The 20,031-nt window shown below is 43.9% G+C and overlaps 1 protein-coding gene across 1 annotated transcript in view; it reads left to right on the forward strand.

The window, feature by feature from the left end:
* HS6ST1 (heparan sulfate 6-O-sulfotransferase 1) overlaps positions 1 to 20,031 on the forward strand; it is a 196,890-nt gene that overhangs the window by 169,397 nt on the left and 7,462 nt on the right. The gene's annotated exons all lie outside the window — the stretch shown is intronic.

Raw genomic sequence — 20,031 nt, forward strand, 5'->3', positions numbered from 1 at the left:
TTTCCATTTTAGCCAAAATCCCACAATGCAAATCTCCTCCCTTCTCTCTTCTCCTTGTTTCACTCATCCTCCTCTCCCAAATGTTCTGCCTTGTTTCAGAGAAATAACCTTGTGGAACGGTTTCAAACATGAGGTAAAATAGGTCTGCCCTAAATTAGCTTTCAGTTAATGTATTTCCTGGCCCAATTTGCTGAGCAGCTCACATAGCACATGGACATTCCTAAATTAGAAAATCACACATACAAAAGTTTTCTTGTGTTCTTGCGTGTATGTTGTTTCAAGGTCAGGATTTCTGGTTTTGATTTTAGTACCTCAAAGTAACAGGAAAGAATTGTGCTTGACACTAATTACATCCTTCTGCCTGCTTTATTATTATTTGGATAAACAAGCTACTGATTTGAGGGAGTGAAAAGTCTAGAAGGTGTTTGAGGTCTTTATTTCCTTTTCCTTTGGTAAACTTCCAGTAATTTAGCTTGTCTAATTTTCTGCTGGAAACCTGCTTCAGGGAGTGTTCATACCTGAGAGAGAACAAAGTTAGTGAGCTGCAAGGAAAATTTCAGTAATTAGATGAGAAGCAGGGAAAAATTGTCTTTGTTTGCTTTTTGTATGTGAGAATGTGAAAAAAAAAAAAGCATAAGGAATATTGATTGCCTGAAAGCAATCAATGAATGGAGCTGTCTGTGGTGTGATCAGTGTGTTCTCCATCATGCCATGGTGGGCTGTAGGGTATTTTACCCTCCAGTGCCCTTCCAGGTGCAGAGACCAGGCTGGCGCTGCTCCCTGTGGCTCTCACTGGTGCTGAGGCAGGGATTCACAGCAGAGCAGATCCCTGAATTGCCACCCCAGCAGAGGGGAGCCCTGTTCTGTCCTGGAGTCGGTGTTGTGGTGGTTTGAGGGAGCTGGAGTTGGTTTCTCTGCACACTGCCATTGATCCCCTGGTGCTTTATTGACCCACAGGAGCCTATAAACCTAAGCCAGGCTTTGTACTAGTGCCAGTTTCTACTGGCAGAAGGCAGACTTGGGTTCAGAGGCATTCAGGAGCTCCTCTAGCCCTTTCTGGGCCTGTGCCACACATTCCTTGCCTTAGTGCTTGGGGGCAGAGCAGGCTGGTGATGACTGAGTTTCAGGCATACCACTGTTCCATACCAAAGGACAGTGCCCTGAGCAATTGTTTCGGTGACAGTTTGAGCCGCTGGGTTATCAGGGCATGAAGACTTGTGCTGGTGGTGAGAAAAAGCCCCTGTTAGATTTGGAGGGAGATCAGTTTTCTTCCCTGGATCCAACCTGAGGAAGCAGTTGCCCTGAGTTCCAGAGGCTCTCTGAGTTCCTTCTGATGCTCATGCGCACAGGTAAAAAGGTATTTTTTGGTTGAGCTGTTTATAGAAGAGCTCAGTCACTTCAGCTGACATGCAGAAATAACCTAGTCTCATTAGTCCCATGGTTTTGAAAAGCTTCCTTTAGTCCCGTACTAACTTTTCCTTTAGTCCTGTACTAAACTCCCCTTCCAGGCTCCTGTTCTTAGTTCCACATCATACTTGTAGTTAGCATTTCCTTATCTTTAAAAATACTTATCATGAGATGCATCTGCAAGTCAGCAGACATGACAGTGAATACTCTGAGTGAATTTATCACAAAATTCCTGCATTTTAAACTCGGTTTAAAGGGTCAGGGATCACAGGGAGCTCAGCTACTGCTGCAGGTGGGGGGGCTTCTGCTTGAGGATCTCTGCATTTTTGTTTGTAGATATTTACTATCCCTTTTCCTTCTAATTAGCACAATTCCCCCCTGCCTGGCAGTCCCAGTTAAATCTTTCCCTGCCAGTTTGCAGTCTGGTCCAATGCACCCAGGTGCTTACAAGCCCATAGGGTCATCCAAAATTCATACCATAGGAGAGAAATTGCCAGCTAAGAGACAGAGAAGTGTAGCTGTGCAGGAGGCAGAGTGATAAATGAGTTTCTAGAAGGAGGCAGTGAGTGGATATTAGTTTTTAACAGCTTCTGAAGTTCTAAAATAGAGCAGAACTGGGCCACAACTAACAGAAATGGAGAGTGCTCGCTGAGGAACAGAGGTATGGCTGTTGGAGGGAAGGAGCTTTGGCAGAGGAATCCTCCCACAGCTTTCCTGTAGTTCCTGGAGTGAATGATTGGATTCTGGGCTTCTTGGAAGTATCCTGGGCTCCCCTGCCAGAGAACTTGGAGTTAAGCAGAATGAGGTCAGCTTAATGTGCTGGAATTTTTCAACCAGTCCAGTGGTTTTCCAGGGGGCTGACTCTGGCAATTCATGGATTTTTTTTTTTTGGCCTTTATAACCATCAGCCACAAACAGTGTTGAACCCACTTTGCATGTGCATGTGGACAGGTGGGAATCCCAGCCAGTAAATGCCATAAGAATGGACTGACAGGTGTTTGCATGGGAGAGCACAGACTGAACTGAGAGAAGTTTCTGCTAAGGCTTTTATTTTCTACCTTCTAGCTTCTTAGTGAGTTAGCAAGGGAAAAACTTGGTATTCTTGGTGCTGCTGAACAGCTGGGAGACCCCAGTGCTTCTGCCAAAGGCAATGAGATCAGCAGAGTCCCAGGTGACAAACTGGGCACAAAGGTTGACATTGTGATAATGGCAAATAAGACATCATTCTGGGGAGAAAACAGTGTTTGGCTCCCTAAACAAGGCTTGACAATCTTTTTTCCCCTCAAATTGTCCTTCCAAAGGATGTTTGGTGCTGCTTCTGTCCAGGGGATGAGATATGTGTGTTTTGTGCCAATTCCTTATACTCTGATCCCTTTGTCCCGCTAACTGGTACTGCCTGAGCAGCCCACAGGTCTCCTCCAACCCATTGAAAACACAGCCCAGGGTGGCTGGGGCACCTCTGAACAAACTGGTTATCCCACCTGCACTGGAGTTCCTGCATCTGCTGGTCCCTTACATCTGCTGAGCCCTTAGACACAGCCTAAGGGAACTGGGGGGGATATAGAAGACAACGTAGCTCCTGCTGATTTTCAGAAGATTTCCTTGAACATGGACTGGGAAGGGTCCACAGTTGTTAGTTTTCAACCTGTTCAACTACTTTCAGCCTATTTCAACCTATCTCCTGGTTACAATACCTTCTAAATATTTTTCAGCCTATTAGCTGTTGCCACACAATATTATTTCTAACACAAATCACCTACATTTTTCCCCACGTAGTCCTATTACAATGCATCTTTCACAACATTTCTAATTCTCTAAAATATCTAGTCTTTTTACAAGACCATATTTTAAAACTTGTTGAAGCTTATTTCTAATTCAATCTCTCTCTCAACAATATTTTTATTCCATAGCCTTCCTAAAGCAGCACACCTGATTTCAGTGTTTACATACACATATACAAGAGTGTGTGATCTTTCTGTCAGGTTTTAAGAATTCTTTACAAATCCATTTCTCACACTCAGTTAAACATTTCTGCCCTTTGTGCAGGAAGGTGGATCCTTCTGGGGTCCTAGCTGGCCCTTTCTGAGAAAGGCACTAAAACAACATGGAGATCCAAGTTCCTACTTTACCTAGAGATTATTCTTCTAAATAAGGGCTTGGGCATAAAATGCAGGATCGAATGGTACAATTATAGGATCAATTGTTGTAATGTGTAGTGGTGAAATCATTTTTGTCTGCCCCTCTTCCACAGATTTTCCTGGGTTTCATTTTTACTCTGCCCTTGTCATTGCTGCTCCCCCATGTTTGTCCTCCCCTAGCAGTTGTCACTCTTTCCTAGGAGTACTCCCACACAGCATTTGCTTTGTCTTCAAGGAAAGCCTTTGGCAGACAGGCAGGTGAAGTATGATCCAAAATCCCTGAGAGCCTGTGCAGATCTTTCCTCTGAGTTCAGTGAGCTTTAGATTGTGCCCTGATGGAATGAAAACTTGGCAGAGGAATGAACAGACTAGCTGTGACTTAAGTCAGGGAAAAAGATTTCTGCAAACCAATGGTGGCTGGAAAAGCTTGAGCTGAGTGCAGGAGGCCAAGCACAGGAAGGAACACAGAGGTCAGCACTGGTGCCCAGAAAAACACTGCTAATGACAGGAGTTCTCTGTCAGAGTTATGGGCTTGTTCAGTCAATTAAAAGTGACAATCCAGCCCTGAGATGTTCAGCTTTCAGCCTGCAACAAGGCTGGGGGTGTTTGTAATTCACCTCTCTTCGTGGTGATCATTGGGAAAATTCATCATCACAATTTCTCACCTTGGAATCAATGCAGCTTTTAAGACCTATGAAAACCTTATCCACAGAAAGAAAAAGGTCAGATGATAATAAATACATTTTTAAAAATAAAGCTTTTGGATGATGATAAATGTAGCTAACCCCACCCAAATATTCACCCCAAAAAGAACCAGTCATGTAATTTGGAACCTCACCTGTCCCCTCCTGCACAAACCAGTGTTAAAAGAGAAAATGTCTATATTTTAATATGGACATATTCATATGCATAATATTAATATTTTAGACATATTAATATGTCTATATTAAATTACAGAAATTTTTAATTTCCCCTCTTCAAAAGAGAAGCCCTTTGTTTTACCACCAGATTGACCCGCTGTACTCGAGGCTAATATGTCTTAAGTAATTTTACAAATTTAATCTAACAAATCTAATCAAATTTAAACTTAACAAATGTAATCACAATTAATCTCAACCTCCTCTCTGCTTGTCTTCCTTCCTTATCCTCCCTATCCTGTCATCTGGATCATTCTGAGCTTTTTCTCCCAAAATATTTGTTACTCCTAAAAGCTTAGACAGATGAGAGTTTGTGGTTAAAGAAATTCCATGTATTCACTGGGGATAGATGAAAGTTTATATGGAGCTATCAGTTGTCAAGGATAACTGGTAACATTCTTGTGAGGGGAAAGGGTAGAAAAAGGTATTAAGGATTCTTTGGGTTAAAAAAAATTGGAATGTGATTCATAAATCTGCCATCCATCATCTTGAGTTCCCTGTCTCAAGGCTCCCAGCAGCTTTTAGAGGTTTCTTGATGATGAGGTTAGGACACAGTGCTGGTTATGTGACGTTGAACCCAATTTCTGTCAGTACCATCAGAGGCCTCATCTGTAAACTTCTGTGTGTTCATGGTGATGAGGGGCACTTCGCTCTTTTATAGAAACAATCTCCATTTTCTCTGAGACTCAATGTTCTAGGAAGAGGAGAAAAAACTCATGATTTCATGTAAACTCCTCACAAAATAAAATATCATTATTTTCAAGGTTACATGCACAGCACGGGTATTGCATGAAATATGTTGAAGTTTTGCTATAAGTAACTTCAGCTCCTGGTTGAATTCCAGGTTCCTATTCAGGAAAGTAATCTCACATTTTAATGGACTTGAGCCTGTACTTTTTGGACTTTGGGAGCAGTATGAAGACTTGTCCCAAAAATACAGCAATAAGGGGAATCTTCTTTTGCATATGAAACACAGTGCAATATATATGATGCATGTTCCCATAAATAACAAGAAAAAATGGAGTTCCTCTGAGTCAGAACAAAGATATGAGACTTAAGAGATAGAAACACATCCAGAATCACATGCCTGGAGTAGAATTACTAGAAACAGTTTTGGAATTTAAAGCTGAGTTTGAGTGTCTGCAATTTCCCATGCTTTTCTAATTTTTTTTTTCTCTACTATTTTCTTGGTTTTGGTTCAGTTAAACTTTGTTTGATCAGTCCTGTCCCTGTGTGCTTGCTCACCAGAGGGATGGGATCAGCCTTGGAGGATAGTCTTTCCCCAGCCCCTCAGGAGCTCTCCCCTGTGAGGTATTCCCAGGCTAGTGTTCAAAAGGGGAACATTCTGAAGCTCTGATTTTGAAACCTGAATCATCCTTGGGTTCCAAACTTTTTTCAAGACAGGTAAGCTGCCTTCTATTGGCTTTTGAAGCAAAACAAAATAGACCTCTCCAGTCCTTCAGTGGCAAAGGAGGACTAAAGTTGAGAGGGAAATTGCAGTGCTGGTGCAGCCACATCCTTTATTGGAATGAAGAGACACAGCAGGAAAGTGTTCCTGCACCTGTGCACATGATCAGGACTGCCTTGGCCAGGTGGGAAGATGCTGGGCACTGCAGGTGTGTTTACAGACAGTGAGGAACTGACTTTCACATGACAGCAAAGGCTGGAGTCTAAATCTGCTGGTTTCAATTTGAATTGCAGCTCTTCAGCAGTTCTGCAACTTCCCAGGAGCACTCCCTACGTCCCAGAGGAAGGGGAGCGGGCCCTTCCATAATGCAGAGGATTCTGCCATGGATCAGAACTTACTGCCAAGAGGAAAATCCAGAAGTGGGTCCTGAAAATGTCTGAACTGACAGCTGAGACTCAGGCAAAGCTGTCTTGTCTGAAAGAGCAATTTTGTCCTTTGATGTCCTGGGCTTGATTACAGAGCACTGTGCAGGAAGGACAGCAGAGGCTCCAGCTGTCAGGAATATTTAAAGATCTTCTGAGAAGGAAGGGTCATTATCCAGAGGAGGTGAGCTTTGCAGGATGGAGGGGACCAAAACCAGGTGTAGCACCTGGAGGGAGACTGGAGGAGGACGGATACCTGTCAGATGCAGCAATAAAGAGAAATTCCCAGTTGTCTTTAATTAATCCTCTTCCTGTCCCATCAGAGGGAAATGGGTCCCATGGCAGTAACAGAAGGGAAGTTAAGTCAGTGCCTCTGCTGTTAATTTAGTGTCCTCCTGGGACAGAGAGAGAATATCACTGTGCATGGTTTGATAATAGGCATCATCCCACGAGGAGGTTCTGGCTCTTCACAGTGTCTCTGAAAATGCCCTGAGCCTCATCCTGAGGCCCTGGAGCATCCCCTGAGCAGAGACCAGGACTTGAGAGGACAGGATCTGGAGAAGTACCTGCTCAGCCCCAGCTGATACCTGCTACCAAAGGTCTGTCAAGCAGTGATGGAAAATCCATGCAGCATCTGTTTTCCAGAGGAGAGCTGTGCTTGTGAGCCACAGTGTGCAAGGACTGGAATCTCTTGGTTAAAACATCTGTTGTAAGAAGTGAGCAAAGCCTAAAGTAAACAGTTTACACAGAGATAAAGCATCTGCTGATTGCTGCTATACGCAGGCAAAATGAGATTCTGTTTGAAAATGGCCTCATTTTGCCCTTGGTGCCCTTTTTTGTACAGTGGAATAACTGATGCCTCAACAGGCAGCAAGCTCCATTACTTATGTTTCCACTGTGCATTTTCTTTCCCAAACAATGTTTGCTGCCCCAAGAGCCTAATTATCACCTGAGAGATGTTAACAGCCAGATCATTGGAACTTGGAAAAGGTTTTGATCCAATACAAGCAAGATGTAGTTTGTATTTTGGTGCCCTATGTTCCAGGAGCAGCTGGTCTCCTGAGGTAGGAAAGTGTGGAATAAGTTAATGAATTTAAATATGCTTCTGTTAGATCTTTTAATCATGAATGTAATTGCATCTGGTAGTCCTTTTAATTTTTAAACATAGAGGATGTGATTGGATTTCTTTTTCCTTTTTTTTTTTATTAACAATTCTCAAATCTGTCACTACTGTTCCTCCCTTCATGGAATTCTCCAGAAGGAGCACCTTCCTCCCAGAGTGAGCATTGTGAATCTTTACTGTATTCATTATTTCACTATCAATTTTCTGTTCCTTTCCACAGCTGCTCCTGCCTTTTTTGTGTCTGGCATAAGGAGCTCACACATATAGTAACAGGTACACCAAGCCTGAGCATGGAACGGGAGGGATTTACCTTTGGAATTCACCTCTGATGCATACATACCTTTCATGCCAGCTCTGCCACTTGTCTCCAGGCTGTCTGGAATAACAGGATGCACAAGCATCAGCCCAGCTTTCAGAAATATTAACAAGGGAAGTTTGAAGCCCAATATTCGTGTCCCACCAGTGACTGAGAGTGTTTCTAGTGTTTGAGCTAACTGGTAATAAAAAACATCACCAGGTTAAATGGAGCAGAGAAAAGAAGCAGTGCTGGCAGTTCTGTGATGCTGAAAGCTTTCTAGATCTCTTGGTTTTGCACACATCCTCTCTTTAGGATGAAGAAAAAAAATGCAATACACCAAGCTGAGATCCCTAGAGTATCGAAAGAAACGGATTGTAATGACCCTGCTACCTTCCAGCTCCCATTGGCAAAATATTCAAAGAGAAGATAAATTATTATGTGAAGAGACAGGCAGGGGATTGAATGGCTCAAAGCTGTGGGATATGGAGCCTCATATAACAAGATCACCAGCTCTTATTCACCCCAGGTCGGTGGTGCCTGAAAGCCTCTCCAAGCTCAGCAGTTTGCCAGAGTATCTGAAAGAGCTAATGGCCCCAGCCCAGCAGATCCCAATGGGCAGAGATTTAGTACAGCATGCTCCAGGGATGTGGATTGCCACACACCTACCTCAAAATTTACCAAACACGAGAAAGTTTTTCTCCATGATAATTGTTTTTACAGGGAGACCAAGCACATGCCTGCTCTCAAACTGTGGTTCTTTCAGTGGAGCTGTGCTGATAAACCCCTTTTGGGAAGGAACTCTCATGGGCAAGGATCCTCTGCTCCATAATTTAACCTATTTCCCCAGACAGAATAAGCCATACGCACCACCACAGAGATACTGCTACCCACAACTTTTTGCCGGCATTGCTATAATTCTTTTACTTCTCAGACTACAGCTATGCCAGCAAAACTCTTCCATGCTACTCAAGCTTATGAAGGAGAAAACACCTGTGTACATCTTTTAAAGGTGGTGTTTCTCAGTCAAGCCTGAAGCAGAGACATAAGCAAAAGGCTCCGTAGGTGCAGAATTGCAACCTCCCGGGGTAAACCCCGGTGCTGAGTGTTCTGGTGCCACATCCCCTACAGGCACAGGGCACTCCGGGGGCAGCAGGGAATGGCTGTGACAGAGTGTAAACACCTGCTCGGGCTGGCTCTGTCAGAGCCTCGGGAGGAAGGCTGGGCGAGCAGAGGGCTGCCGTGGGAGGATGCCGTGGGAGCATATCTTGGGAGGATGCCGTGGGAGGATGCTCCGTGCCGCTTCATCCCCGCAGAGGGGCGGGTGGTACCCGGCCGGTGACTTCACTGGGCTCCAGGGTGGCATCACTGCCTCCAGTGGAGAGGGAAAGAGCCCCAATTACCAACTGCCGGCAATTAAATGGGATTTACAGTGTAAGACACGGGAAATCCCAGCAGAAGGGAGGAGATGCTGGCAAGAGGAGCTGTCCCTCCCTGCCGGAGCCAGTCCATGGCAGGCAGGTGCCATCTAGTGGGAACGGGGCGCAGCCTGGTCCCCCTGCGCTGGGCATTCCCAGGGGCATTCCCAGGCTGCAGCAGGAGCAGCACAGCCCCACCGAGCACTTTCTGTGGGTTTCTGTGGGCAAAGGCTTTTCCAAGTAGAAAGCAGCACTTAGGGAGATGCAGCATATGCTTTTAAGCACATAATTAGGGCTACCTGCAGAGGAATTTGGCAGCCTTTCTGCCAGCTGGAACACCTCTGGAGTCCTTCACATGAGAGGTGAGGGAATAATGTTGGCCTGTATTTGCATTTTAAAAAGTCTTTCAAGGATCTTTTAATCAAAAATCAGATTTTTAAAATCACATTCAACATTTCTGCATTTCTGGTATTCGCAAATGCTCCTGCTAACCACAGGGCAAGGAATCTCATTAAGCATACTTAGAAGAACCCCAGGTTTGTCAGGGCAACATATCCCTTCTTCACAATAATACAGGGGTGCTGTCTGTGAAATACCCACTTGATATTTCATAACTTTCTCAGCTTCACAATGGACAGGTCTGAGTCATCACCCAGCAGAGAAGTTCCTGAGGATGCTGAAGTTTTTTAGCCTCAAATGTCCATGTGAAGTCCCAAACCACGAGGCTGATTTGTGCTTCCAGTGAGTGCAACTGAGGGGAAACAAAGAGGGTTCCTGTGGTTAGAAATAGCTTTGCTGCTCCTTGCACCTCTCTGGGCAGAGCCAGGGACAGGTCACTGTCAGAGCCAGGATGCTGCCTGGCCAGGACACATCAGTGGAGGATTTGGAGCGGCCCTTTCCAGCACTGCTCAGTTAATGAATTTTGCAGTCTTTGTTAGCTTCCTCAGCACGGTGATTCACTTAGGAGAGAAATTGATTCTGTGAGCTAGACCATCACTCTGACAGCTCCTGCTGGGTCTATCTGTGTGCCTGCTCCAAATGAGCTGTGGCTGCTGAGGCTGGCAGGGAGCACTTGTGCTGTTTGGGATAAAGTGCCCACACTTTGTGCTTTGCTTGTTGCATATTCTCATTTTCTCTAGCAAGCAGTTTTAACCAAAGTGTTAATTGCAGGCCAGCTAGTGCTGCATTGTTTCCAGGCTCAAGCAAAAGGAGCTCAAAGCCAGAATCAACCCACTGTTTTCAGATCAATAATTTGTGAAAAATGAATAATGATGCCTGTGCAGTCTCCCGTGGTGCTGTGGGGCAGGGCTGGTGTTGGTTACAGAGAACATAAAGAGCAGCCTTCTCTCTCTTGGTGGGGCTGAGCCCTCCTGCCCAGCCCGGCTCTGGGGATGATTTTAAGAGCAAAATCCCAGCAATTGTTTCCTTTGGGCTGACTGGAGGCAGTGCCACCTGCAGAATTTGGGCTTCTTGATGCTGGCAAGGCCTGAGATTGCACTGCACACCCTTTGATGGATTTTTGCATAGAGCTTTCAGTAATGTCTTGATTTCCCAGGAAATGATCTGTTTCAGACAGCAGCCAGGCAGCTTGTTACTCCTGCCAGCTGGCAGGGGGGTGGGTGTGTGCATATAGATATTTGGTGTTTAATAATTGAAACTGGATGTATCAAGCTTGGCAGCATGTCTTTCAGCTTTAAAGACAGAGTATTGTTAGAGGAAAATGGGATGTTTTCCTGTGCCCAAGACAAATTTTTCTTCCCCAACTAATCTTGGTGTCTGCAGCTGCTGTGTCAGTATCTCCTCCTGAAAGGCAGGGAATGAACTTCTGAACATCTGTAACAGCTACATTAAGTGCTGTGGTTTATTGTAGAATTATGGATGATGATGGCTGGGTTACTAAACTGTAAATCAATCAAAGCATTTTGATGATATTCTATATCATAAGAAAGAGGCTCATGCAGCAAGAGACAGTGATTTATTGCACCAACTGGTCACACGTTCAGCCCCAATCATTTTTATTTATCATTACTTTGAAAAGATTCAACCTTTCATTAAAGCACATTTTAAAAATCTGTAATGATGATAAAGTTTTGCTGTAATGAAAATTGACACTCCCGAACTGTGATTTCTGGTGATAGGAACGTGAAGAATAAGGAACTTAGGATACACAAATGTCACGCTAAATTAGTTGAACAATCATCTTTGTTTAATTGTGTTTTACCAGCAAATGAAGGGAGCTTTTCCCTTTTCATCCTTAAATCTGTTCCTTTGAAAGCATCTCACACTATCTGTAGTTTTGAGCCATGGAACCCAGGATTTTGGATGCTTAGCAAGTCATCCATTTCTGAGCATTAGCAACACAGACAGGATTTATTTCAATCTCTGCATATGATTCTTTGATCTGGGGCTTACTTAAGTGCATTCCAGTGCAATTAATTAGGAAAACAGTATAAGACAGTGGCAACTTCAAGTGATCTTAAATGTAAAAGTGACTGATTAGTAGCTCTGCTTTCTTGAGGATTATCTTTTGCTGCTTAACAACATCTGCTATTCCTGAGCAAGGGAGAGTCAGTTAATTGAGGAGAGGGAGCTTTGGTGCTCTTTGTAAGCCTCTGGTATGACTATTCACAAGAAAATCCATGTGGGAACCTCCCCCAGCACTGATGTTAAGAAGGAGCTGGGTGAATGGGATTAGGAGCAGTCCCCTAGTGATGCTGTGAGGTGTGTGGCAGGAAGCAGCTCACACTGATTACTTTGCAGGGTAGCACTTGCTCCCTTTTCCTGGCAGCCCTGTGTGGCTTGCAGAGCTCCTTGGAGTCCAGTCCTTGCACTGGGCCTGTTTTCAGGGGCGGGTTCTGCTGCTGTTTGTGTTTTCTTCCCTGGAATGTCTTGTTTCTGGATGTTGGCTGGCTGAAAGTTACAGTGTTTGCTTGTATGTTCAGGACATGTCAGCCCAGTTTAAAAATCCTCTGCATCTCCATTCTATTTCCAAAGTCTTCCTACTCAGATCAATAAAAGTGGCTGTTCATCAGTTTTTGATTGGAGCAGGATTGATCAATGAGCAGCTCAGGGGTGCAGTGTTGCAGCTGAAGCTGCCTGACACAGATATTGCCTCCCTTTGCCAAAGAATTCAATTGTCCTGCACAACCAATCAATATCTGCTCCTCTGACTTCTCTTGCTCCCTTCATCTTCCTCTACAGTTTCATTATAATTTCATCTTCTTCAAGGAGCCATATTTCCTGTCTATCATGCTGTTGCATTTTCCATAAATCTTTTTTGAATCTCACAGCCAGTGGAGCTCTGTGATTCACAGAAGAGAAGCTGACTTGCGATTCAAAAGAAAATGCAAATTCTAGCCTATCTGCTTTATTGACAGCTGCTTCAAATAAATACCTTTCCATGGTGCAGAGTTACTTCAGCTTTTTCTTTGCTCTAGATCAACTTGCTTCTGGTTTTCTTTTTTCTGTTTGGCAATATCCTGGTCATTCTTTCTTCTGCATCCTGAGGTGTGCAGGCATCAGATGCAGAAATAATGCATTATTAGTTAAAGTATTCACTTGTTTTATTCATTGCATCCAACTTGATACTCAGGGAGGCTAAATCCCTGGCATTCTCTCTCTTCCCAGGACAAAGCATGAAGCTCCAGAGATTTCTGTGCAGAACCAGTGCAGCTCAGCCCCAATGACACAGACTTGGCAGCCTGCACTGGCAGTGTGTTAGGGGACAGCACTTATTCCCTGGAGCTGGAATGAGGCCCCAGATGCTTTCCACTTATCTCGTGGTGGGGTGAAAACCGCTGTCCTGTGCTGCATGTGCAGTGGACATTGATGTCTGGCACAGAGATTAAAAGTTCAGTGTCTCATTGCAAATGCATCATTACTCTTCAGGGATTGATTTTTTACTTGCTTGGTTCTAATGTGGCCACACAGAGGAAGATAACAAAAAAAAAAAAAGGGATGTAGAACAATTCTAGCAAATATTTTATTGTTAATATGGGTGTTATGTGTCACTGATTCTCTGTGTTTTGTAATACCAAAATCAATGTAACTGAAAGTCTCTGTGACAGAACCAGAAAATGAAGGGAGAGAAAATTTTTCTTTCATGTTTTTCCCTCCTGAAATTTCCTGCCTTGCTGACAGCGGGGGCAGTAATAGAAGCAAAGGAATGCAAAGAATAAGCACAGGTTGCAGTACACCTTTCTGCCATCTGTTCCCTGCCAGCACTGATGTAATCCCTCTGGCACTGAAACTTCCCTCTGCCATCTGTCAGCATCCCGACCTGCTATCGATTAGGGGGGGTTGCTGAGGTCACTTAGGAATCACAACAACCCTCCCAAAACTCGGGAAAGGTACTGAATCGAAGGAATTTGATTTGTAACTTACTGTCATTTTTCGTGCCTTACTGCAGTAGAAGACAGCAGTCAACACTTCCTAAGCTGCTCCTCACATGAGGAAAGTTATGGCAAAAGAAAGCGCTTGTTTTTAAATGGGGCAAGTAACATAAGCTTTTAATGGGTCCTAGAGGAGTCCAAGGCTCCAGAGGGCTCTGGAATGCCTTTCTCTCCACCCCCATTTGCTCGCCTCATCCTAACCCCCACGTTTTTTTCCAAGCCTTTGTCCAATTTTCATCATATCTGTCATTTTGAAAAATGAGCTGGCGGTTCACTCCTAAGGTTCATAGCATGAAATGTATCTTTTTTTAGATTAACTTGTTTGCAGAGAGACAATTCAACAGGAAATTCTTGTGCTTACACAGCGATGCAATTTTTATGAAAAGCAGAGATGTTGTTAAAACTCATTATCTGTGTCTGTTCTGCTAATTGGATATAAAAAAGTCATAAGACACGAGGGGGATAGGACCACACTTGCTTCCTGGGGAAGAGCCTGTTTGTGCATTGCTAACAAATCTGAACTGGGGCTGAATGTGTAACAGTGTAGTATGAACACAGTGAGTACCAGCACTGCACAGCACTGAGATCTGAGGTAAAAGTACATCTCATTTCATTTATGAAGATAAATGGAGACAGTGGTCCTGAAAGTGTCCATTTCTGATGGTTTCAGAGAAATGAATGCCCAGCCATAGCTACCCTGATGCTCCATTTGATCCCAGACATGAAATGCTCCCTTGTGTTACCACACATATCAATCAGGGTGGAATAGCCTGTATCATTCTGCCACTCCCAGCATGGGTGTCAAGGCTCCATGTCCCCTCCCAACTTTGTGACAAACCAGATCTCAAACAAACCCTGTGCCCCTGGGGCTCACTTACATCCTGTGTGCCTCCACTCCAGCTCTGCTGCCTTTGCCAGTGTATTCCAGAAGGAATACCTAAGTTACAGGAACACAATACTGTTGTAACTATTGCTTTGCAGACCTACCTTTCATTGTAAATCAGCTTTAAACAGAGACACCTCACCCTGTGTGCAGGCACACAGCATTACTGCTCCTGCAGATCCCAAAATCGAGGCTGTGGTGCTGCATGTGGCTGGATCAAGCACACAGACTGACCTTTTCCTGGGTTTCATCTCTTCAGGTCTCTTCTCCACCAGTCTGGAGAAGCCTTGCAGTTGTGTTTGACTGCCTCTCGTGTTTTAAAGCCAGCCCATGCATGGCATGGAACACCAGAAGGGAGCTGTTGTTCAAGATTGTGTTGAGTGGATGGAGGGATGGGCGTTTGTCCTGTGAAATGCCTGAGCTGCTGCTTGCTCTTTTGTCTCCTTTCTTGCTGTCAGACTCTGTTCTGCTTGCACACAGCCATGGTGTTGGGTGCACAAAGGTCCAACACACTCTGCAGTGGGATCATCACTGTGATGACAGGCTGCATCACCAGGACTGCAAACCATCCCAAATAGCCCACATTTTATAAAATGCATGGGTGCAAAGAGAGAGGTGTGGCTCTTCCCATCTGCCTCAGGCTCCTGGAGCAGCCTGAGCATTGTTTTGAGCTGGCTCTGAGTTGGCCCATGATGAAATCAGCCCCCAGGATGATTTCAGCCCTAAGGATGATCCTCCCTGAGTGAGGATCTGGAGGGTGAGCAGAGCCCATGAGGGCTCGCTGTTACATTTCCAAGTGTCCTGTCTTTTAATACAGCCAAGTCCCAAGAGCAGAGACCATCAGGCAAAGCAAACACAATTATGCTAAACAAACCTGGCTCCCAAAGCAAGCACTGGCAGCCCCTCCTTTCCTGGCAAAGGAAATCACTGCTGTAGGTGTTTACCCAGACTGAGAGCTGGAGGATTTGGTTTGCTATTCAGCTTCTTGGCTTTTGGGGTTTTTTGTTGCAATATTTATTTAAACATAGAGGACAGAAAAGATGTTTGTTTTGTTTGTTTGGGGTTTTCTTTCTGTTCCTATGACTTTTAAAGGAATGAAGAGTTTATTGTGTGTGAAATGCAGGAAGAGTCTAAATGAACAACAGATGAGAGGAAATAGACTGAGGAAAATTAGGGCTATTTGCTACCAAAGGAAGTAATCATTGTACATATATTAAATTCCAGTCTCTAACTGAGAATGTGCTTGTTATGCAAGAGGAAAAACAGGGTAGAGGAAAACAGGGAAATATGTAGAACCTTTGCAAGGTTGGGCTTTAAAAGTGATAAGTATGGGTTGGGTAAATAAGGCAGGAGGCAGCTTTTACTGAAGTAAGAGGTGGCTGGAGAGTCAGCCAGAGTTTCCCATTGTAGCAGAAGGTTATTTGCTGTACAGAAGGGGGAAACTGTTCTCCATATACCTCCTATTTGTAGGTAACATTTAGTGTGACTTTATAATGGCAAAATAAACTCTTTATGGACTTTCATCTGCCACATTCTCAGTTCATCCATCATCAGAGACACATGACTCACTTATGACTTACCTGTGAGTCCTTGCTGGGCCTGTTTCTAAAGGATCATTTCCAGTGGAGATGACCCTTACCTGGCAATCCCCTTGGGTGCTCCAGCCAAGAGAGGGTTTAGGTGATGGCAGGGGGGTGCTGAGTGCTCTGCTGCTTCTTCCCTTGATCCTTGCAGACTAACAGCAGGGCACGAGTGCATTTCGCTGCTGGGAGGCAAAATCAGTGGTGGTTTCAGTGAAAAAAATTACTTACAGTGAGAGCCAGTGGAAATGGAATAAGGACTCTTACCAGGGATTTGTGGAATGTGTGCAATATATGGGCTTGACTTACAGGGATGCCTGAAATCAGCCACAAATTTAACATTACTGCATCTTTAAACAAAACACAGCGTTTCTCATTACCGCAAGATGGCAGCCCCCCTGCTCAGTTAATTCAGCAAAGATACAGAATGATTTTTTAATTTTTTTTTTTTCTTTTAGCAGTAGAAAAAGTGTAGCCTGGGGGAATGTTGCTTTGACAGATTGGGGTTATATGGCTAAAGCTGACCTAGCAGCTTCCTTCCTCTTCCCCCTCCTGGCAGGCAGATGAAGCATTTATGATTGCAAGTGGCTAGCTGTATTTTGTTCTTTATCTGATGGAAGGCCACCACAGTAATCAAAAAGGACTTGTTATGTACTTTGCTTTTCCTGGGAGGAATGCCTGAAAGCTCAGTAAAGAACCTGTAAAAATTAAAAATAAAAATTAAAAAAAAAAAAAAAAAAAAGAAAAATGGCCAAGTGGGAGGAAGCATTTAAGCCCAGGAAATAATAGGGAATTGCACAGTCAAATGAGCATTTCTTGGCAGAATTTAGAGACCAGCAGCAGTAAGAAGGATGCATTGGCATGTAAAAAAGAGTGGAAATTAACTGAAGAGAAATGGTAGCATCATATTTAGAATCTGTCACTTTATCAGAATAATCTTGACTGATTATTAGCAAAAGAGAAGGAATTGAGTTTTTAGAGGAAGAAGGGTTTCATTTCCCCTTCATTAGCTGAGGAACCTGCTGACAGGAATTAAGACAGAATATTGCTAAATGGCAGCTTCAGCCACGCAACAAAGGGTTATTTTTAACCCCAGGCTGCTCAGTGACTGCATTTGCAGCATGGCCCTGCTTAAAAAAACACCCCAAAACTCTGTTGGCAAAACTGAGACTGCTTTGTGCTGCTATGTGAGACTGGAAAGGAGAGGTCTGGGTGGGAATCCTGTAGGGCAGTGGCGCCTCTGACACCCGTGTCATGAAAATATGCCTGCAGTTAACCATTGTCCTCTGACCTCAATCCATGCTGAAACAGGGGCTTTGCATAATCCTGCAAGGAGACAGCTCCTGCTCCAAAAAATGTTATGTTTTGAATTTCCAAAACTGACAAAGGAGACATTGTCAGCCCTTCACACATGGGAAACAGAGGCAGGGGGAGAGAGCTTCCTGAAACTTCAGTTCAGGTACAGGGTTGTTGATCAAAACCATTCTTTTTGTTCTGTTCTGTTTAATAAATATGCCAGGGATCTGTGCACCTTGCCTGCAGGTCTGAGGTGAACTCTGCAAATGCCTCAGAGGTGGATTTTCAGGTGGATTTCCATGTTGGGACTGCCAGGAGCAGCAATGCAAGGAAGGGCAGAGGGGTGACTTTGTTCTGCTTGTCCTTGTGCCCCTGGGGATCACAGCCCCATGGGTGTGGAGAAGGGAGCTCCAAGAGCAGTCATGCTACTCTGCTCAGCTTCATGTGGGAGGAAAAGTCTCACTAACTCCACTGTCCATTTGTCTTGCTCAACTTGTTAACTCCCGAAAAACCAGTGAGATACGACCCCGCATGACCAAACCGGAGCTTTTTTATGAGGCACTATTGAGTGGAACCATCTGGCCTCGGAGAAGACCGCGCTTCTGAAAGGAGCCTTTAGGAATAGTAAAGTTAAATGGCTGTCTGGGACACCATGCTGAATGAAGGGCACTCGCACCTGCATGAGGTTTATGGGTTTATTTTATCTCTGATGACAAAGCAAAAAAGTACTAGTTGTGTGGTTCCTCATGAATTCCAAGCCACTGTTAATAAGTGGCGTTGCCTGTGTTCTCAGGCATGCTGGAACAGAGTTCTCCCAGCTTGCTGACTGCTAATGGATGATGATTTACAGTTACCTAATTTTTCTCTGATCTTAAAGGCAATCCCAAATTACACTTCACGAACAGAAATTTCAGTATCTGAAGTTCCTTGAGTGAACACTTGCACTGTCATCCCTCTAATACCCAAGTGGCTCACCCCTGTGGCTCCTGAGGTCTCAGTCCCTTCAAAGGTGTGCTGTTCACTTGCCTGAAGGCTGAGGGAATCTGCTCCTCACAAACCAAGACCTTTCTAGAAAGCTAAATACAAATTTGGGAGCATAACTTTCACTATGTCAATGGTGCATCTCAACTTAGGCAGTTAAAACTTCTTTTGCTGTAAAGTCTCTGTTTAGTTTTGTTTGTTTGGCTTATTGTTTGTTTGGTTTGGGTTTCTTTTTTTTGGGGGGGGGGCATTTTGCTTTGGTTTTTTAAAAATTTTATTTTATTCTATTTATGCCCATTGGGGCAGCCTCCTTAAGTACTTCTGGGGGCCTGGTTCCAGTTTCCAAAGATAAATCTGATTTCTGTGTTATGAGGCAACTCTTTCCTTCAAGCACTTTTCTATGTGACAGATCCAGAAAGGGGCAAATTGAATTCAAATGAGAATTTCTAAAATTGTAACCTATTTCCTGTGCTTTTCATTCATTGAGATGAATCTTTGAGAAAGATCCCTCATGGTAAAATATATACCAGGGTATTACATTGACAAAGGCAATAGCTCTTAGAGTGCAGTGTGAAAAAAGAAGTTCCTATTCTTTAAACTTTTTTCAATCCACATCCTGTTCAGTGCCTCTGTTTCAGTGGACTCCAGAAGCTTTGCACGATATTTATTCATCTGATTTACTAACAGTCTCCTAAAGTTTAAACAGAGACACAGAGAGAAGATGAGCTGGACTCAGCCTTGCAGGTATCCGATTCACGCCAACTCTGCCACTTCTATTTGACTTTATGCACATCATTTAATATTTGTGGTTCTCCTGTCTGCCAAATGCAGATACCAATTCCTCTTTTTTTTCCCTATCCGCACTTGTATAGGTGGCATGTTTGGACAGGAATCAGCTCCTCCTTTGTCTGTGGTTACCTCACACATAAATGAGTCCCTGATCTTAGGGATCAGGGAGAAGCAACCTTCTAGTTGCCTCTGTAGCCACAAAATAATAAATGGCTTCGACCTGTTCAGTGAAAAATGCAACTTTTGGATTACATCAGTGAAAATAAAAATCCACTGCAGTTCACAAGTCAAAAACTGCTGATAGCGTTTAGCACCACTGTCTGTCATTGAACATCTGGCATTCATCACTGCTCTCCTTTTCTTCCCAGTGCTGTATTTTATCCCGTCTATTGGAGGTTTCTTGGCTCAGTCTGTATGAATTATGGCTGCCTCTCAGTCAGGGTAGTGGAATCACTGCAGGCTGCAAAGTAAAGGAAGGAAAAAGAGGTAGGCTTTTTAAAGTCTTCAAAAGAAAATATCTGCTCCCCTTTTTCTCCCTGTCCCTGTATACAGACAGTACTGGACAGTATTACTAAACAGTGAGATACTCTTACTATTGAAGAGAGATGGAATGGTTTCCAAAATGAACAAATATCTGTACCAGCCCTCATTATGAAGGCAGAAGGCAGGAGAGGAATCTGAGCTGGGGTGGACTCCCCCTGCCATTGTTGGAAAGACCAAAACTGACTGCTTTGAAACAGCCCTTCAGCAGGTTTATAATGAATTAGGAAAGCAAACATTACTTAATACGAGACTTCCTGGGCAATGGCTCTGATGTATTATTTTAAAACTAAATTGCTCTTATTGCAGAAATTTAGGTTAGTAATAGGAGGAATAATACTGAAGGTGCTAGGAAAACAGGGATCTGTTAAAATTAGCCAAAACAGAATACTTTTACTATATTTTCTTCCAAAAACTGTTCACTGCCATCTCAGTGGGCATCG

The sequence above is a fragment of the Ammospiza nelsoni genome, chromosome 10 (assembly GCF_027579445.1).
Source record: "Ammospiza nelsoni isolate bAmmNel1 chromosome 10, bAmmNel1.pri, whole genome shotgun sequence".
Classification (NCBI taxonomy): Eukaryota; Metazoa; Chordata; class Aves; order Passeriformes; family Passerellidae; genus Ammospiza; species Ammospiza nelsoni.